At 48.0% G+C, this 5,228-nt stretch overlaps 1 pseudogene; it reads left to right on the top strand.

Moving 5' to 3' along the window:
• Nucleotides 1-557: 557 nt before the first annotated feature.
• On the top strand, nucleotides 558-1,391 carry LOC121490647 (annotated as a pseudogene).
• Nucleotides 1,392-5,228: the final 3,837 nt, after the last annotated feature.

Raw genomic sequence — 5,228 nt, forward strand, 5'->3', positions numbered from 1 at the left:
AGCATCATACTTAGTTTGAAGACAGCCAGAGACGGCCACTAATAGCACTACTACTCAACATCACACTTTGAGTGATAATCCATCATTCTGTAAACTAAAATAACAAAAAGCTATAAAGACTAAAAAAAAAAAAAAAAGCAAAAAGCTCTATTTTTATTTGAATATGATTGCTTATTTAGCAAAACCAAGAGAATATAATGAGGAAAACTATCACTTTTTATTAAACAAAATTAAAGAATAATCAATGAACCTACATACCATATTCATGGACAGGCACACTCATTATCAGAAAGATGTCACCCACTCCCTGATGACTCTATAAATTCTCGGTAGTTCTAGTGAAAATCTCAACAGGTTCTTACATGGATCTTGAAAATGTCATTTCAAAATTTATGTAAACAGGCAATTTTGGAAAAAAAAAATGGCATGATGACTTTTCCAAAAATGTGTATGTATATATATTAGAAAGGTAAAAAAAATAAATTAATTAATTAAAAAAAAAAAAAGAAAGGTGTAGGGAGCTCACGTGGTCTAAAAAGAATTAGCGAGCGTGCGCTATGGAGCCACAAGTCGCAGAACTGAAGCAGAAGATCGAGGACACGTTGTGCCCTTTTGGCTTCGAGGTTTCCCCCTTTCGGGTGGCATGGTATAATGCACTCTTGCCTCCAGCCTTCCACCTACCCCTGCCAGGACCTACCCTGGCCTTTCTGGTGCTCGGCACACCTGCCACGTTTGGCCGAGCCTTCACACCCTTCCTTCAGAGCTGCCACCTCCGACAACTGACTGACCCGTGGACCAGTGCGTGGCCTACCACCTGGGCCGCGCTAGAGAGAACCTCCTGGAGTTGAAATAGGAGTCATCGCTGACTACGGGGTACACCCTAATCGGCACCCCAAGATTCTGGCCCAGACTGCAGCCCATGTGGCAGGAGCTGCTGACTACTACCAACGAGAGGATGTGGAGGCTGACCCCTGGGGGACCCAGGAGTGTGCATACACCCCAGATATGGGGGCTGGTGTGCCACCAGAGGAGTGGTGCTGCTGCCGGGAATAGAGGTGCCAGATCTGCCACCCACGAAGCCCCTGGACTGTGTACCTAATTGCTGATTGAATCACCCTCCTTGAAGGCTTTACTTTCCATGGGCGTGATTGGACATACCGGGAAGCCGTGACACCACAGGAGCGCTACTCGGAAGAGCAGAAGGCCTACTTTTCTCCTCCTCCTGCCCAACGCTTAGCCTTCTTGGGCTTGGCCCAGCCTTCAAAGGATACCAGCCCTCCATCTCCTGAGCTACCTTTTACCACATTCAGACCCAAAAAGCCCCAGAATGCCAGCAGAGCCCGGGGCTGGTCAGCCCCAGTGTCTCCCCACCTGCGTCCCCTGGCCCTTGATATCCTTCCTACCCTGGGATCCCTATTTATAAGTGGTACTTGCTGGGACTCATTTTGCTTTTTGGCAAAGCAAGAGACTTTATTTTGATACAGTCTTTATTCTTGATAGAAGAATTATAGTGGAGATCTTGATAGAATTATAGTAGAGATCTTCAACGAAGATAAGGCTCAGAGAACTTAATCAAAACAAAGGCAAGACAGATTCAGAATTCCCCCCTGGTTTGAAACATGGGATTCCTGTTACTATTTCTCTGCTCTGCTCCAATAGGCTACTTGTTACAGAACCTTTATAAAGGGTCATCATGCCCTAGTGACCCCTGCCTCAGAGGCTTGTTGTGGGGACTGGATAAACGCCTGTAACACACTTCTGAAAAAAAAGAAAAAAGAAAGAATTAGCTTCTACAGAATGGGTAATGTCGATAAAATAATACAAAAATGCTGAAACCCAATATAGTGGGCAAAACACACAAGAAGTCTGTTCACAGAAGAGAAATCCTCAATGATCATCATAAGTATATTGAAAAATATGGGAAACCATGCCAGTAATCCGGGTGGTACAAATGAAAGTCGAGTGAGATGCCATCAGACCTCATCAGGTGGTTAACAACGTGCAGGTCCCAAAATACCACATCTGAGGTCACGTGAGACCCCAAGCCTGGATGTGCGACGTGCCAGTGGCTCATCCCCCTGCAGTGGCCCCTTAAAAACTGAGTTCAGGGGGAGATTTGTACGTGTAGTGATTCTCCTCCTGCCTCTGCACCCTGGGGATCCATCACCCGTGTCCCAAGGAGACCTACAACCATCTTTACGGCCACATTATTTGTAAGAGAGAAACACTGGAAATGTCAGTGACCGTTACAGGAGAATGGAAAACTACATCGCATTAGATCATTGCAGAAAGTCGTAATATCTGATTTCCAGTTAGGTGGTGCCCTTTCTTAAAGAAACGAAGTTATCTTAATTGGATTCCTCATGATTTCAAGATATCGAATTATCATAATTTCGAATTCTGTTCCTAATAAAACTATTTGTTTCAAGCTTTTTCCTCTTAAATAAAGGGACTTTCTGTTCTCTCCCCTCCTCCCCAGCCCCGTCTCTCTCTCTCTCTCTCTCACACACACACATTCTATCCTTATAAAATGAAGAAGAGAGAAAATGTTAGCCCCTTAAAATGCAGGCTGCCTACTTGGAGATAATATCAGGGATTTGCAAATCGGTGTTCGTGATCCTGGACCTGCTGGTTCAACAGGTTTGTTGGCATAAATTCTTCATGGAAGGAGCCTGGACATCCAAGCGACGTCCACTCGACATTAAACCGTGTGATTCCCATCTTCATGGGTCACGTCTTCTTCCACAATAAAGGGCTTTCTCCACTCCCTAGTCGGGGAAAACAAAAGATGTAAAAACCCTTCAGGCAAACCCCCTGCGCCTCGCCCTGAGTCCCCTCGCCAGCTTCCACACCCAGGTGGTTCCCCTCCTGCACTTTTCTCCTAAGCATCGCATGTTTTTCTCTTTTGTCAGGTTTTACTGATTTGTACCGATATGGTTTGTGCTCATTCTCTAGCTAGCATTTCTCCACATCTTAGTTTCGATGTAGTGCTGTTCCAATTATATGGCATCTTTAAAAAAAAAAAAAAAAAACACCTTTTTTTTTTTTTTACGTACCTGCTTTTAGTGGGAGCATCCCGAATGGGCTGATGATAAATATGGTTTTAATTATCCGTATAAATATTATTTTGTGTGGTGGGACCTGGACACGTTGTGTTTGATCATTGACGGTCTGTCGTCCTAGGAGCCTGCAAGTTCAGGGGTGCAAGCACTCTGCCCGCCGCTGACTGTGCGGGCCCACGGCAGGGAAGTACGCGCTCGTGACGGAACGGACCCCCTACGACCACGTTAGCACGGGAGCATCGCACGAGCAGCCCTGAACCAAGATATGAGACTCCCAGAGGCAGCGTGAGCAGTCCCGGTGCTACGGGGGTCCGAGCCCGCCGAGGGCCGACGGGGGCGCTCACGGTCGTCTCTCCTGCGCTATCGGATTCCTGTGGTGGGTACAGAGCTGGGAGCGTGCAGGGCCACGGGGAGGTCTGTCCAGAGTTTAAAAACTGTAGTAAGGGGTGGCCGGCCGGCTCAGCGGGCGGAGCGTGTGGCTCTCGATCTCCGGGCGGTGGGTTCCAGACCCACGATGGTGTAGACATTACTTAAAAAGAAAGTCTTAAAAAAAGCGAAACAATGATACGAGTCACCATAAGCGGCTGCTTTTCTCCGGCCTGCAACTCGACACCACCCAGGTGCTAATAAGCTGTGCCCGGTACCAATGTTTCATGGATCTCGGCGCCCGGGGCTCCGGGGACTCCTGCCACCGCGTCTCCGGAGTTACGAGGTGACTGCATTTCAGGGGCGCATCTGCGACAGGACGTGACGGCGGACGGCGGGCGGAGGGAAAGGCTGAGTCCAGCTCTGAGCGAGGGGACAGGCGGCGAGAGCCCAGGGGAAGGTGCCGGGGGCAGGGCCCCCGCAGACCCCCAGGGTGGGCGCCCCTCCAGGCACTGGCTCAGGCAGCGTCACCCAGACATGGTCTCGATTTAGGAGGAGGCGAGAACCGGGCAGCGTTACTGGACGTGTCAGGAAATTCCGACGTTCTCTGTTAGAGGTGTCCTCGCAGGAGCATATGGACGCGGGGGACGCTGGAGAGCATCTTGACTTGACCGTGAAGAATCGCGGACACGGATGGCATTGCCGTTTCTGGGGTTTGCTGTGGAACAGGATGCTTATAAGTCGTGACCAAAATTATCCTTTTTTTTTTTAAAAAAGATTTTACTTATTTATCCATGAGAAACACAGAGAGAGGCAGAGACCCAGGCAGAGGGAGAAGCAGGCTCCCTGAGGGGAGCCCGATGGGGGACTCGATCCCAGGACCCCGGGGTCACGCCCTGAGCCCACGGCAGACGCTCAACCGCTGAGCCCCCAGGGCGTCCCAATGACCAAAATTATCTTAAGGCCTGAGAGGTTTCCTATGGGCACATGTATCTGTTGCTTCACACAAAAAATTCCAGATGAAAATGTCTGAAATGTGCTTTTCCATCTCCGTGGAAAGACTGGCAGCTGTCGGCTACACGGCCACACGCTGCGACCACGGGCAGCCGTGACCGAGCGTCCACGGCGTCCGCCCTCCAAAGCGGAACCTGCAGGCCAGCGGCTCGCCCCGGCGGCGGCCAGCGCGACCTCAGAGCGAAACAGTTCCCGTGTTACCTCCTCCCTCAGATGCCCCGTATTATTTCTTAATTAAAAATGATTGTAGTGTCTTAGTTAAACATACGACATTCAGAGAAAGGAACTTTTCACTGCTTTCATTTCTTTTCTGGTTATTATTATTATTATTGTTATTATTATTATTTATTTCCTGACTCTAATGGAGACTTTTTTTTTTAATAGAGGTATGTTGAAAACCATCTGCTTTTTGTCAAGCGGACACAGTGCCACTGGTGGAGAGGAACTGGGTGTTGCTTCGTGCCAACTCTGCAAGGCGTAAATTGTTCATAAGAGTGTTTTAAAAGCATAAGTGGGAGGTAAGCACTTTTTAGGGAAGTTCATTGCTAAGGGGAATGGAGAGGTTGGATTGTGGCTGCATCAAAATATGATCGAGACATGACCACATGCAGGAAAAGCACACACAGGGAACATGCATGATAGATGAAGATACACCATGTGGCATAGTTCACGGAATTTTCAAGTTAGCTACAAACTGAAGCATTAATAATTATTACAGCTTTAATATATTTTACTTTATTTAAGGCATGAGATAATTGGTAAATATTTCGCTAAAAGACACCCTTC

This window comes from Vulpes lagopus, chromosome 5, assembly GCF_018345385.1.
Source record: "Vulpes lagopus strain Blue_001 chromosome 5, ASM1834538v1, whole genome shotgun sequence".
Lineage (NCBI taxonomy): Eukaryota > Metazoa > Chordata > Mammalia > Carnivora > Canidae > Vulpes > Vulpes lagopus.